General features: G+C 46.3%; 1 protein-coding gene across 3 annotated transcripts in view; it reads right to left on the bottom strand.

The window, feature by feature from the left end:
* LOC147621300 (uncharacterized) overlaps positions 1–17,879 on the bottom strand; it is a 101,432-nt gene extending 83,553 nt beyond the window's left edge. For 2 of the 3 annotated variants that reach the window (XM_086824010.1, XM_086824009.1), the window contains exon 1: positions 17,766–17,854. The gene's annotated coding sequence lies outside the window, so the exon portion shown is untranslated. Of the gene's footprint in view, positions 1–17,765 lie in introns of all 3 variants that reach the window. The other variant, XM_086824011.1, reaches the window with a different exon arrangement.
* Positions 17,880–18,115: the final 236 nt, after the last annotated feature.

The following is an 18,115-nucleotide window of genomic DNA, read 5'->3' as shown; positions in this document are numbered from 1 at the left end:
ATCGCCATCGCCAAGAACCCTGTGTTTCATGCTCGTACGAAACACATTGAGATGCAATATCACTATGTTCGTGAACGGGTTCTTGCTGGAGATTTGCGTTTGGAGTATTGTCCTTTAGCAGAGAATGCTGCAGATTTGTTCACCAAGCCGGTTTCTCAAGCTTCCTTGGCTCCTCATCTTCGGCTTCTCGGAGTATGTTCAGCATCGGGTGCTGAGAGGGGATGTTAGCATATTCATCCCCAGTTTCTGCCCATATCTTGTGTCCCTTTTGGTCCCTTATCATGGCCCTTGATTGTGGGCTAGCCACCCCTTTTATTATATATTTTTCTGGGATTTTCCCCAGTCTAGATGGATTTTTCCCAGTCTAGATGGATTTTCCCCAGTCAGCTAGCTACACTGTATCCAGTCGGCCAGTTTATCGTGTCCACTCAGCTAGCCCCTCTTACCTATAAATAGGTGGGTTGGCCTCTCACTTTTTCATCTTGCCTAGTCTTTCTTTTGCTCCCTCACTTATGAGACACTTTCTGTCTCTTGCTTGGGACTGTATCACTTAAGTATATTCAGCATAGTTGCTCCATATCTCTCTCTCTCTCTCTTGCACTCTCTGCTCAACACACTCTAGTGCTTATTTGCTTCCGCTCTGTGCACTCATTCAATTGTCCCATACGGAGCTTCCCACAAAGCTTCAGTTCCACAGTCTCCTTGAGAATCACGGAAGACTGTTTCAATGATAAACCAGAATGCCTGTGCAGACATGTGATATGCCATAAGGATTGCCATTGGTCATCTGAGGGTATCTTCGCACCACCTTTAGATAGAGACAAGGAAACAGCAGAGGGTATACCTCAAGAGGCACAGCTTTGCAAACAATGCAAGGCAAGGGAGGTCACGACAAAGCAGCACTATCTACTTAGATGCCCGGTGTACCATGAGATTTGGGGAAGGTTTCATTGTCTCTTCGTGGAGGGTTTGCTCCCCTCATGCAGATGGTATACTACAGAGACCACAAATCCTTGGGTCGTTTTTACTAGAGCACATCATCAACGAGTGACCTTATTAAAGCCACATACACGGTGTTAGGCTCAGCAAGATACCACTCAACCATCCATCACTTACTTCTTTGGACCCCATCAAGTGGACGTGACACATTCTCAGCCCCGCTGACACTTGAGGGGATTGAATGACCATGGACGGAACACAACCCACCCCTCAACCCAAGGCCCATTGGTGTTATTTGAGGACTAGGCAGAGACCCTTCCAAGAGCCAAGCATTCCCGTCCTCCAAGATCCGGGCCCACTTCCCATTAACTCCAGATCAAAGACATCCTCTATTGTGGTTTGGTGATGAGGATGGTGCTGGTGTTGTGGGTACGGCTGCGGCGGCAGACAAGCAGGCCTTCTCCTTGGACTTCTCCTTGTCCTTACCATTCTGCTTCCTCGTCTTCTTCGGACAATCCCTTCCAATATGCTCGGTGGAGTCACAATAAAAGTACTATCCAACACCCAACTTGGCACAACACTCTTTGGGGTGAGCCATCACCGAGGCTCCCCCACTTGCTTTCTCCTTATAATCCTTGGCCTTGGACTGGCCACCCTTGTCTTTGACTTTCTGTTGCCCCTATTGTTGAGTCCCAGACTTGAAACTCTTGCACGTCTCAAGGGTTGTAGCAATGAAAGAATGGGTACTATGCTGTGATACCCACAAAGAAATGCTGCAAGAACTGTACCACACTGTATATGGACAGCAAGCATAAAGGAGAAAAGAAGATCACTACTGAATATCACCAGAAAAGGTAGTACATCACGTGGAGCAGCATGAGGGAGGTCTCGTAGATGTTGCCTATCACTGCAGAAGCTGAAAAGAGACATGATAATGATGGTAAGTCTAGCCACCTTATATAGGTGGGAGAGGAGCTGGTCAGCCAGTAGCAAATCAGAGGACTGGCTGACAATGCATAAAAAATCTGAAATAATGTCTAAAAATAGGCAAAAAAATATGTAGGGCTTAGATGCATATGCAAGGCTTAGCATGAATGTGCATGGGAAAGTCCATCTGGGAATGAAATAATTTCCAACACCTCCTCTTCAGCACCAAATGGGTGGACCAAGTTCGGTACGCTGCAAAAAATCCTCCAAAGAGTCTGAAGGAACAACCTCCTCATAAAAGGCACAAAGCTCGCAAAGATATGATAATGATGGTAAGCCTAGCCACCTTTATATAGGTGGGAGAGGAGCTGGTCAGCCAGTAGCAAATCAGAGGACTGGCTGACAATGCATAAAAAATCTGAAATAATGTCTAAAAATAGGCAAAAAAATATGTAGGGCTTAGATGCATATGCAAGGCTTAGCATGAATGTGCATGGGAAAGTCCATCTGGGGATGAAATAATTTCCAACACCTCCTCTTCAGCACCAAATGGGTGGACCAAGTTCGGTACGCTGCAAAAAATCCTCCAAAGAGTCTGAAGGAACAACCTCCTCATAAAAGGCACAAAGCTCGCAAAGATATGGTACATCTGAATACCGAGAAGGTCTCCGGAAGAAGTCACGAGAAGATCGAGAAGATATCGAAGACGAAACACCAGGATCGAGAAGCCCTCAGGAGATGGAACCATAGATAGCTCCGAAAAATGTGGTACCTCCTCTGCATCTGCAACAAGTATCGAGACCGAAGTAGAATCCTCCTCTGAAGAAGAAGGAAATGAAACAGCCACTGGAACAAACTGATCATCAGTGATAGCTAAATTTTCCAGGTTCGAAGTAGGGACAGACTCCAAGATAGTGGAAGATGCCTCCTCTGAAACATAAGAAGAAGAAGCAACTGCCAAGAGAGAAACCGCCAAAGTAGGAAGCTCCACAATATGTGAGGATATCTCAACAAAATCATCCACCTGCTCTGTAGAAGAACCACTATCCTCCTCTGAAAGAGAGGAGAGAAAATCTGCAATAATAGCATCAGCATGAAACAACACAAGGGAAGGAAGATACTCATCCAAAGGGATGAGGGGAAGAGGAGAGAATCCCCAAGAGGGGAGAATGGTGATCTCCAGAAGCCATCACCTCCAAGAGCCCAAGCCTCCTTTAGAAAGACTAGAAGAGAGGGTGGGCGGGAGGGAACTAGAAAGAGAAGAGAAGAGAATGACTCTCAAGTGGTAAAGGCTGTAAAGCAGCTCTGTAGAAAGAAATTGCAGCACTTGAGGCAATCCCGAGTGAAAACGCAGCTCCACAGGAAAACGCAAGTTACTGATGAAGAAAACGCAGCAAGTGAACAGCTCTTATATGCTGTAAACAGTCAACAACAGCATGGGAATACAAAACGCAGGTCCCTGTAGATGTTTCCCACTCTGATACCATGAAAGAATGGGTACTATGCTGTGATACCCATAAAGTGCTCAGCTGACTCCACTTATCCTCACCAAGCTTCCCCCGGACTATGATGTGATTTCTCGATCTTTGCGGTGCCAGGTCACATCCACTCAGTCGGATTTTGATGATCTTAGCTCCCTATTCTTGGAGAAGGAGTCCGTCCTTGTTTCACAGGGTAAGTTGAAGGTGTCTGTCAATAGTTCTGACCACGCACTTTCCTCAATTCAGAAGAAAGGTCGGAGTCACTACTTCTCTTGTGGGAAGAGAGGATATTTGTCCAAGGATTGTTTGTCCAAGAAGAAGGACAAGACCAAGGACAAGTCTTCGTCTCAGAGAAAGGGCGAAGACACGACAAACGATAGTGTTATTGATTATTCTAATACCACTTCTAGGGCTCCCAGGGCGCTTCCAGCTCAAGATGACCCAGATGGTGTACTTCTCTAGTATACATGCAGTTTCCCCCATGTGCTTCCAGCCAGAGGAGGCTTGTGGGTGGGAGAGGGGACTGATTTCAACTCCACTTACTGGTGTATGGGGACCATGATTCGAAGTACATGGTTATCTTTTGTGCAGCAGAGATTATGAATTGGATCTGTTCCGAGTTCATTGTTCGAGGCTTTTGGAACGTGATGTGTTTTTCGTCCATTGTTGGGGATTCTGGGCATGGTGTGTCCAGCAGCTCATTATCTATTCTTGGAGTTCACTGCACACTTTTTATTTTCCGAGAAAAAGATCCTTCAATTAGTTAAAGAGAAAATAGCCACAAAGAGCTAAGTACAACCACAACAGACTAGATACAAACTCGCCTCATATAAGAGCGGGAGACAAATGATCAAAGGGGAAGAGATGCTTCTCCTCAGGCTGGCCGCTCTGTGAGGAGAAGGCTATCTCATACCGGAGGAGGGGGGGAGGGGAGGGGGGCGGTTGGGGGGACAACCATACAGGTGGTCTCTAATGCCAAATGGGGTCACCGCCTCTATTTGCGAGGAAAGGGCCAGGCCTCCAAAGTCTCAAGAAGGCTTCCCGCTGCTTCCACATGCGGTCACAACCCCCCTACAGCTTTCACTGCACACTTGTGTGGGAATTCGTAGCCAGCAAAGTTTCTTGCTATTCGTGGTGGCATTTTGTTTCGAGAAAACAGGTTGGCGGGTGCTCTCTCCGAGGTGATTCCAATATTCACGGTGCTGGAGGGTCCATGGTTGCATCTTCATCAGCTTATCTTCTTCAGACTCTTGCACACTATGAGCTACAGAGGGGGTGTTAGAATTAGTGCACCTAAATGTATTTGGCCAGTACCCATTTTATGAGATTTTACCTATTTTTTCTCATGATTATTGGTCATGGGCCAGTCAGCTAGCTTCATAATGTAGTTAGCCAGCTTCTGGCCTCCCTATATAAGGGGCCTCCCATTGTACACTTTATTCATCCATTCCTTTGCACAAGTTCAACACTCCTTGCTAGCTACTTGCCATTGTAAAGCCTTCATGCTAATATAAAAGGTGATCTTGTCCACAAGCTCTCTCTACTCTCTCTCTTGTTCAATTTATGCTTCCGCCTGTGCATTCTCCAACATCTCTCACCGGGCTAGTACCAAATCCAATATCCAAATCCAATGAATCCAAGTCCAAGTCCATATCCAAGTCCGAGTTCATATCCAAGTCCAAGTTCATATCCAAGTCTAAGTTCAAGTCCAAGTTCCGAGTCCAAATTCAAATTCTAAATTCTAGTCCACGTCCAAGTTCTAGTTCCAATCAAGTCCAAGTCCAAGTTCTAGTTCCAATCCAAGTCCAAGTATCACTAGCTCATCCCATGAGTAATCTCCATAACTCCTACAGCCATGTCGATGAAGAAAAACATGGAAAGCTCTTCTGGCAAGAAAACTGATATAAAACCTGTTTTAATGGTTTTCAGGCAATAAGAACCTCCAAAAAGCAGTTTTTTGGGTTTTTGGAGCTATTTTACGGTTTCTGAATTTTTTGTTCGTATGGTTCCGTACGGTTCTGTATGGATCCATATCGTCGTACAGACAGATAATAACGTGGCACTGCAGCCGATGAAGGCGCTCTGAATCAACAAGCAATGATAAAAAAACTCCATGATTTGGTTCATGATCAAGAAGAAGATGATCTCCACGCTTCAACGAAGATAGCAACACCTTAAAGATGAAGAGGTTGTTCTCCAACTTGATGCTCAAGAGAGGCTCATGCTTCTTTTATACTTGGGGAAGCCTTGCTTTTTTGCTCAAGAGAGGCTCATGCTTCTTTTATACTCGGGGAAGCCTTGCTTTTTTGCCAAAAAATGATGCTTTTGCTTTGCTTTTGCCTTTTACTTTGCTTTTGGTCTTTTTAATAGTAAAATATTACTCAACTTTAGTCAAAAGTTCTTGTTTTGCTTTTCTAGCTTCAGGGTCCTAGAGCTGCTTTTTGAAAAAGCGGCTTTTAGCTTTTTGGTCCGGCTTAGTCTCCTCTTTCCAATGGTGCCCTTGGCTCAAAGTCAACCCTTTTTCCTTTTGCTTTTTGACCAAGAATGGTACTTTTTCTTAATCAAACCTTATGTACCCTATCCCCATGTCTTCTTTCACCTATCTGGTGTCCGGGCATGGGTTTCATCATGTGAAAAAGAGCTCGGAGGGCCAAATAGTTATAGTACCACTGTACGGCCTGCACTTCAAGAACAAGAGAGTGTCACCACTTCTTTGGCAGACGTCTGGAATGATCTCATGATTGAATACATGTGGAAGGGCTCCATGGAAGGATTGATATCCTGGTGTGAGTTCCTGGCATGATTTATGAACTCATGGGGTGGAAGGGTGGTAACCCTGGTGAGTGACTCTGGACTCATGGAAAGGTGGTTACCCTGGTGAGTACTTTTTGGTCCTGTGTGGACAGCGCCTATGAACGGGCTACTTGGATGTACAAGATGTAAGTTGGGAGATATCATCCACTATGTTTGTGCACCAACAAATGTATGTGAGTTGCACATGCATGGATGACTTGTTTTTGATGCCTGGACATTGCTTGGTATTTTGCCTGTGAATGTCCACGGGCACCGGGGACGCTTGGACAACCCGTGGATACACGTGTGCACACCTGTTTGGGACTCATATGGTTTCCTTATGTGTTTTGCAGGTGGTAAGTGTGACACTTAACCCAATTTATTCATTATTTCATGGTACTAAGGTTTATTGGGTGCAGGGTTCACATTCACTTAAAGTGTGGGCGGACACACTTATAATTTTATAAGTGAGTTCACATCAAGCTAGACTATTTTTAATGAACCAAGGCCAATTATGAGAGAAGGGCACCCGGGCACTCCCAAATAGCTCCACGAGTTGCTATTCTGGGTGTGGGAGGGCCAAAGTGGGCAAGCCCCGACTTGTAGAGGACTCATCAGGAAGTCGTGGGCTGTTAGGAGTTGTTTTGGACAGGAAAAACAAGAAGTTTACTCATTTGCATGAGCTACAGGTGGAGTACATGCCAAGAGCAAGAGTCCCAAGGTTGGCTGGCTGCTTTTCCTCTCTCTACAGGGCAGGCCGACTGCATCTACAGGGCTGCAGGCTGTTAGATTTGGTTCCAAAAGCTTGCGCATGGCTGTTGGGACTGTTTTTGTGCTTCTTTGCTGAGAACAGGGCTTAGAGGGAGTGAACAGAGCCTCAACAGGAGCTGGCCGACTGTTATAAGGGCCATTATTGGCTGTTTTTACAGGTTTGCAGGAGGTTTCTCACGACGAAACTTGAACAAACATGTCCCTAGACAAGTACCAGGCCTGGGGATGTGATCTGGTGGAACCTGTGGGTGGCTAGTGAGCCAAAACCATGGCTGGTTACTCTTTTGCAGGTTTGGGACAGCACTTTGTTAGAGGGTTGGTGACCGCTCTATCAAAGTATAGAAGTGTTTGGTGATCACTCTACCCTGGTTTTGGTGACCGAGGGTATTTCTACAGGAGCGGTTGGAGATCGCTCAACCTTGGTTGGTGACCGAGGGTGTTGCAACAGGAGTGGTTGGTGACCACTCAACCTTGGTTGGTGACCGAGGAGTTGCAGGTAATGTGTTTACCAATGTTTTCACAGTTGGATAAATCTGGTGTCGACTGGATGAGTGTGTACTCTCCGGGCACCCGCATCTTGTACATATAAATACTTCTGTTGGTAATAAAGATACCTCGGGGGGGGGGGGGGGGCGGCCCAACTTCAGCCCCTAGTGCTGTGTCATGTGCAAGTTGGTTTATGTTTGCAGGATGTATATGCTCATGTAATGTTTCACAATGATGGTAATCATGTATATGACAGGAATGGTTGATGTATGTATGCTGTTTTGGTAGTGAATTGGTTCCGTATACACGTGCCCGTTTGTGACACAGAGAGAATGTCAAACTGCTGCCCGCCAGTCGCCCAAAAGAGGGAGAAGGTGAATGTCCATGCTGTACAATGCTGCTGCACCTGTTGTACGGCCTGTACCAGCACAAGAGAGAGAAGGTGAGCTGCCCAACCTGCTGTCCACAGTACAACCAGCGCAAGAGAAGGGAGGAGCTCGCCGGCTTGCTGTCTTCAGTACAGCCAGCACATAATAGAAAGGAAAAGGGCTACACGGCTTGTAGAGAGAGAGAAGCTGTTGCTGCCCACCACCTCTGCCTTATGCGCATCCTGCACCTCCTGCTTTTAAAGGAGTCAACCAGCCCAAAATACCTGTGCTTTTTTCCCTTTTTGCCAAAAGTGGTTGTATATGCCTAAAATACCAGTTTTTATGCTTTTCCCAAACTTGTTGGCCAAGTTTCACATAGGCGCCTCCTTCTATCCACATAGGCGCCTCCTTCTATCCACATAGGCCAAGTTTCACATAGGCGCCTCCTTCTATCCACATATACCTGCCCAAAATAATAATAGGCCCGGCCACACTTAAATGATGTGTGAACACATTGACTCATAAACTCCTTTAAGTCACTTTATAGGGTAAAAATCCCATATTGCTCAAGTTTTGTAACCATCTTTTCAGGCAAAACTTTGCTAGTAAAAGCTCCAGCTTTCTTCTGTGGAAAATCCCCGTTCACACCTTGGTTCCCAAAACAGAGTGTCATACAGTGTTCAAGACTGGTGAGAGGACCAAATTGGTGACAGCAATATAGGCTCTAAATAACAACTCTCTCATTTGGGAGTTACAATGTACGAAGGTGATAAGAAAGGCTATGCTTCTATCCAATATAGAAGAAATCTCCAAATTTCTAACATTTCTATGGATAGCTTGAGAGACGTCATCCGACGATATGACTACAGTCTTTATTGAGGGACACCATTGTCTTAAAAGTCAATTTAAGAATGGGGTGAACTTGAGAGAGCTATGGTAACCGAGTGGAAAAAGAGGAACAAGGATATCAACAGATGCAACTACTACAAAAATCTTGGACACAAGGAGAACAAATACTTCGAAAAGATGGCCGACAAGGAGGAAAAGACAAATGCCAACCTTGTACAAGAAGCTAAAAAAGAAGATGACCCTGAAGCACAGACATCCACAGCCACAGCAAAAGCATTTACATATGTGGAAGATCTTTCTCTTAATGAGGAAGATCATTGAATTTTCTAGAAGCCTATGTGTGTGAGTCAAGGGTTCTCTACTCGGGAAGTCTCCCAAAAATTGAATTAAGTAATCTTTATGTGTGTCTTCATTTCTTAATGTTATAAAAAAATTCATTCCCATTTCATATCCCTGCTTGGGGGAGGGGGGTTTCTTATAAAGCTGATGTAGGCTATCATTAGATGGTCAAGCTCTTATATCATGCATAGGCTTGACATGAGAGTTCAAGTGTCGGTGCCATTATGTCTCCTTTGAGCGCGTGGTTCAGTCAACCATTTGGACTATTGAAGGTTCTATCACGCATCTCCACCTTCGCTCTAAAGGGGAGTTGTTGGGATTCGGAGTCTTTGTCTGTGAAGACTGTTAGACATCATCCCCTACTTGCTGGCTTCCTATTTGGTGTCCTATTTTAGCCTCTAGGGGGCTGACCATGTTAGTCAGAGGGGCTAGTCACCCCTCACTTATATTTTACCCATATTTATTCCCCATTTATGGTCCTGGGTATTTTTCCCAGTCGTGGAGGTACTTTGGCTCCAGTCGGTTGCCTACATGTAGGTGTATATATAGCCGGCATGCCTCCCTCATATTTCACTGCTTGCATTGCTTGCCTAGCTTGTCTAGCTGCAATGGCTCACATACGAGGTTCTCCCCTCTTGCTCGGGACATGTATTCCTTTTGGTGATGATATTGAGAGCAGGTTCTCACCTGTGTTTCCTCTCCATCTCTCTCTCTCTCTCTCTCTCTCTCTCTCTCTCTCTCTCTCTCTCTCATCAAAGGTCTTGAGTTCAAATCTTGTCGGATAGATCAATTTGGTCTCTTGGGATAGTTTCCTACGACGTTAAAAAGTTATCTTCTCTTCTCTCTTCTCCTGTGTTTCCACTTTCCCTTCTTCCACTGCACATTCTATCATGGTATCAGAGCGCCGGTGATTTTCAGCGTTGGATGCTCCCTCCTCTACCTCTTCAGATCTGCGTTTTTCTGCCCATGGACAGATCTGCATTTTTTGTTCATGCGTTGAAGCTTGCGTTTCTTCAAGGGCTGATTTGATCCCTCTTTCATTGGGCTGCAATTTCTCCTCTTCAAGGCGTCAGTTTACAGCTTCTAGGCATCTTGACAAGGGCGTTTTTCTGGACAGCATACCTACCCTTTCTTGGTGGCATCTTCCAGGGTTCTCAGGCGTTTTTTTTTTAGGTCTGGGCAGCAACATAACTGTCCCAAACAGGCTGCGTTTTTGGCCTGTTTGGGCTTGCTTTCCCAAGCCTTGATCTTGGAGCTCTCTAGGCTCCCTTTTGCCTGTCCCTTCTGGTTATCTTGTGCCATCTGTCCCCGCCCCCTGATTGTTCTCTGCAGCAGTTCTTGATCTGGGGCTTCAGCGTTTCCATATTCAACCTACTCTACAACCCCTTATACCTCTGCGTTTTCAGATTTGCAGCCATGGTTGCTGCGTTTTTCTGAACCAATCTTGCTGGTAGCTCTACCTTCACCTGGGCTTCATTTGTTGGACCCGAAGGTACCTTCTCTTCAGCGTTTTTCCTCATAGGAGGTGTGGACACTGGTTGACCTGAATTTTCAGGTTTGTAGCCCTTGATTGGCTGCGTTTTCTTCTCCAGTGCACACAGATCACTTGCAGAGGGTGTTTCTTGTTTGGATTGTGGCTTTGGAGGCAATTTGGTACTTGAGGAGGATTCTAAATTTCAGATTTCAGTCAGCGTTTTGCTGATTTTGGAGCATCTATACTTGTGTTTTGTTCCTAGCCTACACGGTTTCCCAGTTTCTACATGTTCCTTGCTTTCTGTTGCCGGTGGAGTGCTATTTTTGCTGGAGAGCAGTGTTTTGGCGCTGCGTTTTGCTTCCCACAGGAGTTTTTTACACTCAGAGGGGGCCTATCTCCAGCTACTTCACTTGAGGATCAGTTTCAGGAGCTGTTTTGTATCAGTGGAGACTTTCTTCTTTGACAGGAGTTTACAGTTTTTGGAGGAGAGCAATGATCTTTTCAGAGATCCTGAGTAGAGGCTATTTTATCCGAGCTTGTGTTCTTTGCAGTGTTTGCAGAACGAGGAGGGTGTTTTGTCCTTGCGGTGTGATCCTTTCACATGGATCTTTTATTTGTTGCTGATTCTTGGGATCTAGTTCTACTTCTGGAAAAGTCTTCTGCTATCTGTGATGCTTTTGAGGACTTTGTTACCACTGCAGTTTATATTCCTACTTCCCTTCCTAATTATGAGGAGTCTATCTCTGCATCTCTTTGTGATGATTCTGAGGATGCCCCTCCCCCTGCCAGTTCTACTGGTTTGTTGTTTTGGAGGATGGTTTTTTGGACCCAGTGGGATGCTTTGGATCTATGGTTGCAAACCGTGCCTGGGCCCAGTTGTACTTCCAGAGTTTTTTGGATTTGGATCAGAATCAGGTTGGGCTTATATCAGTCCGACGATATCTTTTTTCAGAGGGGAATGTGGTGTCCTTTCATCTTGCGATGCCCACCTCAATGGTGTGTACTTATGTACAACATTGGGCAACTCATGGTATGGAGTTTGAACAGATGGACCCCATCTTTTCTACAGAGTCTTTACATCTTGCGATGCCGACCTTTTCAGAGGATGCTTTTGTATAGCATTTGGCTACTCTTGGTACAGTGTTGGAGCAGATTGACTTTCTTTTGAGGTTTCCAGTGAGGAGAAGTTTACTTCTCCCAAGATTGCTAATATACAAGATCTAACCTTGGTTGGTTATCACGTTTTTCATACCTTCTTCAAGCTGGATACACGACATTCGACTTCGGGGAGTGTTCTTACACTTGGGTTTGGAATCATTTTTTGGAGCAGCACGTCGCAGCCTATATGGTTGTTTTCTTCGAGAAGAGCGGTGTACCTGACAACTTGTTCTATTGCTTTTGTAACTAGTTGCTGAGGAGATTGCTTGTGGAGCTTTCTTGGTACCTATTTCTGCAGTCTTTCATCTTTGATCGAGGACGGTGTCTCTGGCTTCTTGGAGTTCACTCAGCATCTAATGCTGAGAGGGGGTGTTAGACATCATCCCCTACTTGCTAGCTTCCTATTTGGTGTCCTATTTTAGCCTCTAGGGCTGGTCACCCCACTTATATTTTACCCATATTTATTCCCCATTTATGGTCCTGGGTATTTTTCCCAATCGTGGAAGTACTTTTGCTCCAATCGGCTGTCTACATGTAGGTGTATATATAGCCGGCATGCCTCCCTCATATTTCACTGCTTGCATTGCTTGCCTAGCTTGTCTAGCTGCAGTCCCTCACATACGAGGTTCTCCCCTCTTGCTCGGGACATGTATTCCTTTTGGTGATGATATTGAGAGCAGGTTCTCACCTATGTTTCCTCTCTCTCTCTCTCTCTCTCTCTCTCTCTCTCTCTCTCTCTCTCTCTCTCTCTCTCTCTCTCTACCCGCGTACCTGCTCGGTGCTCGGTGCTGTCGCCTCACCGCGTACCTGCTCGATGCTCGGTGCTGTCGCCTCAAGCCTCGTGCAATGTGTAGCGTACCCGCTGTAGGCTGAGTCGTGTAGCATACCTGCCCGTGTACCTGCTTGCCCGCGACTGTGGCCTCACTGCTACCCGCGTACCTGCTCGGTGCTCGGTGCTATCGCCTCAAGCCTCGTGCAATGTGTAGCGTACCCGTTGTAGGCTGAGTCGTATAGCATACTTGCCCGTGTACCAGCCTCGTGTAGCGTACCTCATCGTGACTGTTGACAGTGCTGACTCCTGAGTGGACACAACTCTTCAAATTCAAAGTTCAAGGCAAATAGGACTGCAGGAGGCGCCTGGGTTTGCAGGTTTGCAGGTAGTTGCAGAAAGCGCAGAAGGGACAGCTGAAGGCCTACTGGCAGGCTGCGCAGGTGCAAACAGTAAGGTGCAGGAGGTACAACACACACCCACCCACCCACCCACCAACGCACCGACCCACCCTTGCTCAGGCCCCCAAGGCAGCAACTAATAGGGGAAAACATGTCTCAACCACTAGAGGTGGAACAGGATGGTGAGACAATCTTTAACACCCCCACGAAGGCACCAAATGCCTACCGCAAAAGACTGAGGGAAGGAATCATGTCCCCTAGCTCACGAAGGTTTACAAAGATGGCCCGACGAGATGAGGCCCTTTATGAGGAGCTACAGCTTCACATAAGGACAGAGATGAACACCATGCGACAGGAGCTTGAAAAGGAATGGACCGAGCAGATGCATGCCCAAAGGAAAGTGATATACGAAACGCTGAAGGAAGAGATATCCAATTGAAGGGAGAAATGCAAGCCCAAGTACGGGCTGAAATGGAATTAGCCCAAGCCTTGATGCACACGGAAATGAAAAAAGAGATGCAGAAATGGAAGGATGACATGCTCCAAGAGATTGGCACAACAGTTGCATCGTACGAAGGCACTTTGAAGACATGTATGGCTGACCGCGAAAAAGACAACACAGAAATGCAAAACACTTTGGAATCATGTAAGGCAAAAGTGGCTGTAGGTGAGAAGGAAATGCATTCATGGGCTGAAATTGCCACTGCCACAAAGAAACAAATTGAGGAAGTCAACCCATGGATTGAAGTAGTAAAAAAACAGAAGGATACACCCGTCAATAAAGTAGAGGTGATGAATGCTACATTGGAAGAGGAAGCCAAGAGACGGGCACGTGCCTTACATGTACGGGTAGTTGGGTGGGAAGATAAGGGAAATCCCCAAGAGGATGCAAAAGCTCTTGCAACAAAAATTGGAGCCACTGATGTACCCATTACCGGAGCATGGCGAGTAGCCAGAGATGAAACCAGGGCGAAGATATTGATCATCAGGTTTGGTGACTTGGAGAAGAAGAAGGCCTTCCTCTCCAAAAGGATGGCCCTTAAGGGGGAAAAGATTTATTTGGATGAGGACCTTACACCGGCACAGATAGCACACCGGAAGGAACACATGCCGTGTGTGCTTGAGGCAAGGAAAGAGGGGAAATGGGCGGTATACAGAGATGGCCGAGTCATCATTACGGAGAGGAGGCTCGCTTGACGGTGCGCGGCCTATGAGACCTTGCGATTCACGATGTGGAATTGCAACGGAGCCCTTAGAACAGATGCAGGATACTTTCAGACACAGTGATATTGCTATGTATACGGAGACCCATCAGTGCACAAACAAGAGGCTTCCTGACGTCCGGGGTTATAGATGGGAATCAGTTTTCCGCCCTCAACCACGCACAGTGGGAGGTACCAGAGGATCGGGAGGAGTGGCAATACTTTACAGGGAGGAGCTTCGTGACAAAATACATGTGGTACATAGAGATGCAGATGCGAGGTACATGTGGGTCCGAATATGCAGAGGGGGGCTCCGCGAGCTATATGTGGCGGTATGCTACTTTCCCCCAGCCCACTCCAGGTTTGCACCATCAGGAGAGTCGCCCTATATACCACTATATGATGATATCATGAGGTTTGCCAGCATGGGAGACATATTACTATTGGGAGACTTTAATGCACGTACAGGCACAGAGCAGACAGAGTTGTATGATACTCAAGAGGCTATGTACCGGGAGATCATGGCAGAGGATGTAGGGTTGCAGAGATCAGCCCAGGATGAGGGGGAGATTACAGATTATGGCAGGCATTTTCTCACACTCGGGAGTGCACATGGGTTGGTCATATACAATGGCTTATTGAGATGGCCAGGATCAGATGCTCTCACACACTGGAACTCTAAAGGGGGAGCGAGCACAGTGGACTACTTGATGGGATCTCCTTCATTGATACCTGATGTGCGGGGTTTCACGATTTCCAGTAGGCGCATTGGCATAGCAGCCGATCATGCATACTTGAGTTTCACACTAGTAGGTAGATCCCCGAGAGATGGGCCAGCCACTCATCTACCTAGGTACCCGAGATATCAGTTTACACGTGAGACAGTTGGGGTTTACCGGGATGCAGTATCTGATGGCTTGTTCGCTTCAGACCCGCATAGCTCTCTGGACGAGATCACAAGAGGATTGGCAGGTGTTCTACATGCATCCGTCCCTTCCACCCACCCCCGTAGCACTGCCCCACAGAACAGTTGGTATGATGATGAGTGTCGTGAGACACGAGCACAGCTACATCGTGAGATTGCCATTGGGTCTCACACACATAGACAGGCCAAGATGATCTTTCGGCGCCTTGTGCGAAGGAAGAAACGAGCCTATCTGGCTAAGCTAGAGGAGGAGATCTACCAACTCTTCCTGGGGAAGGACAGCAAGAGGGCATGGAAGATGTTTCAGGAGAGACAGCCTGGTACTCCGATTACTACACCTGAGGCATGGCATACTTATGCTAGAGAGCTATATGATGCACCAGGACAGCCCCCCACCCCCCCTCCACTGGGAGCTAGACCGTCTAGCAGCACCTTTTTTACTATGCGAATGGTGCAAGATGCGATAGACAGGTTACAGAATGGAAAGGCACAAGATCATGATGGGCTAGTTGGAGAGCACTTCTCATATGCATGAGACACTTTGGCTCCGCTCATCGTACATGTGTTTAATCGTGCCATTTGTGAGGGTTTCCCGACAAGCTGGACAGAGCATATCATTGTACCACTCTTTAAGAGTGGGGACCCCATGGTACCAGGCAACTACAGGACGATCATGATTGGTCATTACTTGGCCAAATTATATGGCTCTATATTGGAGTCGGAGCTGAGCCGATGGGCAGAGAGGCATGGTCATCGAGCACATGGACAAGCTGGCTTCAGGAGAGGATTTACCACCTTGGATCACATACTGACACTTCGAGCACTTATTGAAGAGGGCAGGGCACAGAAGAGAAGGATATACTGCTGCTTTGTGGACTTCCGCAAAGCCTTTGATATCGTACCACGTGGCAGGCTTATGCACAGATTGCATGACATAGAGGTACCCGAGGATATGCAGTGGGGGATATATGCTTTGTATGAGTCTATGAGACACGCAGAGTCCAAGCTCCAGGCGGACTATCTAATAAGGTGACCAGCACGATAGGGGTGAAGCAAGGATGCCCGCTATCGCCCACTCTCTTTGGACTGTACATTGATGCGGTCTCTGATTATGTAGACAGAATGGGAGGCCCAGGGGCATGCCTGGCAGGGGTGTTGATACCCATCTTGTTATATGCTGATGATATTGTTCTAATCTCAGACTCTCCGGGAGGACTACAGAGACACCTGGATGCATTACAGGCTTCCTGTGCGGATAGAGATCTGACAGTGAACCTTGGGAAAACCAAGGTTATGGTGTTTAACACCACACAAGCATAAGTGACGAGATCAGAGCCTCAGTTCACTTTCCGAGGGGAGCCGGTAGAGTACGTCAGGTCATATGTCTACTTGGGAGTTACTTTCACAGGACCGCGTTTCTCCCTGAAGGAGGCAACAGCAGCTAGATTAGCTCGAGGGCATGCAGCCTTGGGGACACTTGAGAGGCAGTGTGCACGCATCATTTCATTTCACTTCATTTCTCTCTCTCTCTCTCTCTCTCTCTCTCTCTCTCTCTCTCCTGTGTTTCCACTTTCCCTTCTTCCGCTGCACATTCTATCAAAGACTCCCTATGAGTGTGTACATGTGTGTGAACTCACCCTTAGGTGTGGATAAGATAAGTGTGCCATGTGTCACTCATCCAATGTGTGTGTCAAATTTCTTTGGGTCAAAAGATAAGGCTACGTGCTTATAAAAGTATTGCGCTTGGTAAAGGTTAACACATCAATTAATCAAGTAATCATTGAGTCGTACAATAAACTCTCTTTAGATCTTGCCTCTCACTGCCTCACTCTCTCGAGCGGCACGCTACCCTAGTACCATGTCAAAATACACCAACCAATTCCAGATTCACGAGACTTTTGAGCGACATATTTCCCACACCCGATGGATCCAATTAGCCTGTCGACTCTACTTATCTCTCCCATGCTAGATACCCTCAATGAGCGACTCCCAATACCACAAGAGTGATTTATTCGACTGATGTTAAGAGAGGCTCATGGATATCGATACATTGATGCTTTAGATTAGGATTGGATATACATCACTCTATCTCCAAACATCATTGTATACATTTTGTTGTTGTTGTGTTTTTCTTTTTTCCATGATGATGAGATTCCATGGACATCATAGTACACTTTTTGGTCTCATAGATCCTTTGGGTCTTTCATAAACAATTAATCTCTCTCTCTCTCTCTCTCTCTCTCACACACACACACACACATCTAGGATCTATCTACCTATTTGTCTATATGTAAGCAAGCATGCACACACATACATGAGATAGCTTCGAGATATGTGTGTGTACATAGATACATACATGTACGAACTCTACACTCATTAGGGAGGTAGAAATATAGTCATAGGACATGTATACATCTGAAGACTGTCTCTTCCCTACTAAGCTTGTGCCGAATCAAGTTGTTGTCGCATAGACTCCATATTGAAGCCACTAGAGAGGTGGCACCAATGCGAGAGCATCAAGAGCCACAACCATGCAAGGTATGTAACGTGCATGAGATTGACACTTGATAGCACGCCATCCTTTGATGCCCAGCATACAACAAAGGGGTGGCTTCCAGTCTCTATTCAGAGAGGCGTTTGATCCTCTTTACTGTGTCATGGAGTATAAGAACCAGAGATAAGTGGCACTTTTCTTGCATGAGCCGTAGAGGTATGGGGGAAAACTCATTAAGGGGAAAAGGAGGCAAGAGGACCCAGGCAGACACTCTATGCAGAGAATGAACTTGCAGCCCTAGCAGCAGCATCTTCTCTCTCTCTCTCTCCCCCCATAGCATAACTCACAAAACCACATGAATCGGCAGCCCAAGTTTAGAAACAACCCACCTTCACAGCTTCTTAATCCTCCGCGTTCAGCAGCTTGAAAGAAATGACAGCTCCGTAACACGATTGCTACCCAAAGTTCAAATTAAGATTTAATCCGATCTATAGTGGGTGCCAAATTTTGTTTCACATTAATTAATTAATTAGTTGATAGAAGGGAACCTTAGGAGTTGGGCATTTGCATAAACCTTAGGTTGGGTCCTGGTCTTGTTATTTCTTTATTTTTTGGCTTTTTTTATTTCTCTTCTTCTCGATGCTTCCAACCGACATGCAAGGCAAGTTTAAAAAGGAGGTTGCATCGCCTAGTTTAACCGGGCAAAAGTTTCACGGGAGAGAGAGAGAGAGAGAGCACA

The sequence above is a fragment of the Cibotium barometz genome, chromosome 30 (genome assembly GCF_041138505.1).
Source record: "Cibotium barometz isolate CiBa-2024 chromosome 30, ASM4113850v1, whole genome shotgun sequence".
Classification (NCBI taxonomy): domain Eukaryota; kingdom Viridiplantae; phylum Streptophyta; class Polypodiopsida; order Cyatheales; family Cibotiaceae; genus Cibotium; species Cibotium barometz.
Note: the sequence above shows the minus strand (reverse complement) of the source record. Positions and strands in the feature narration are given on the sequence as shown.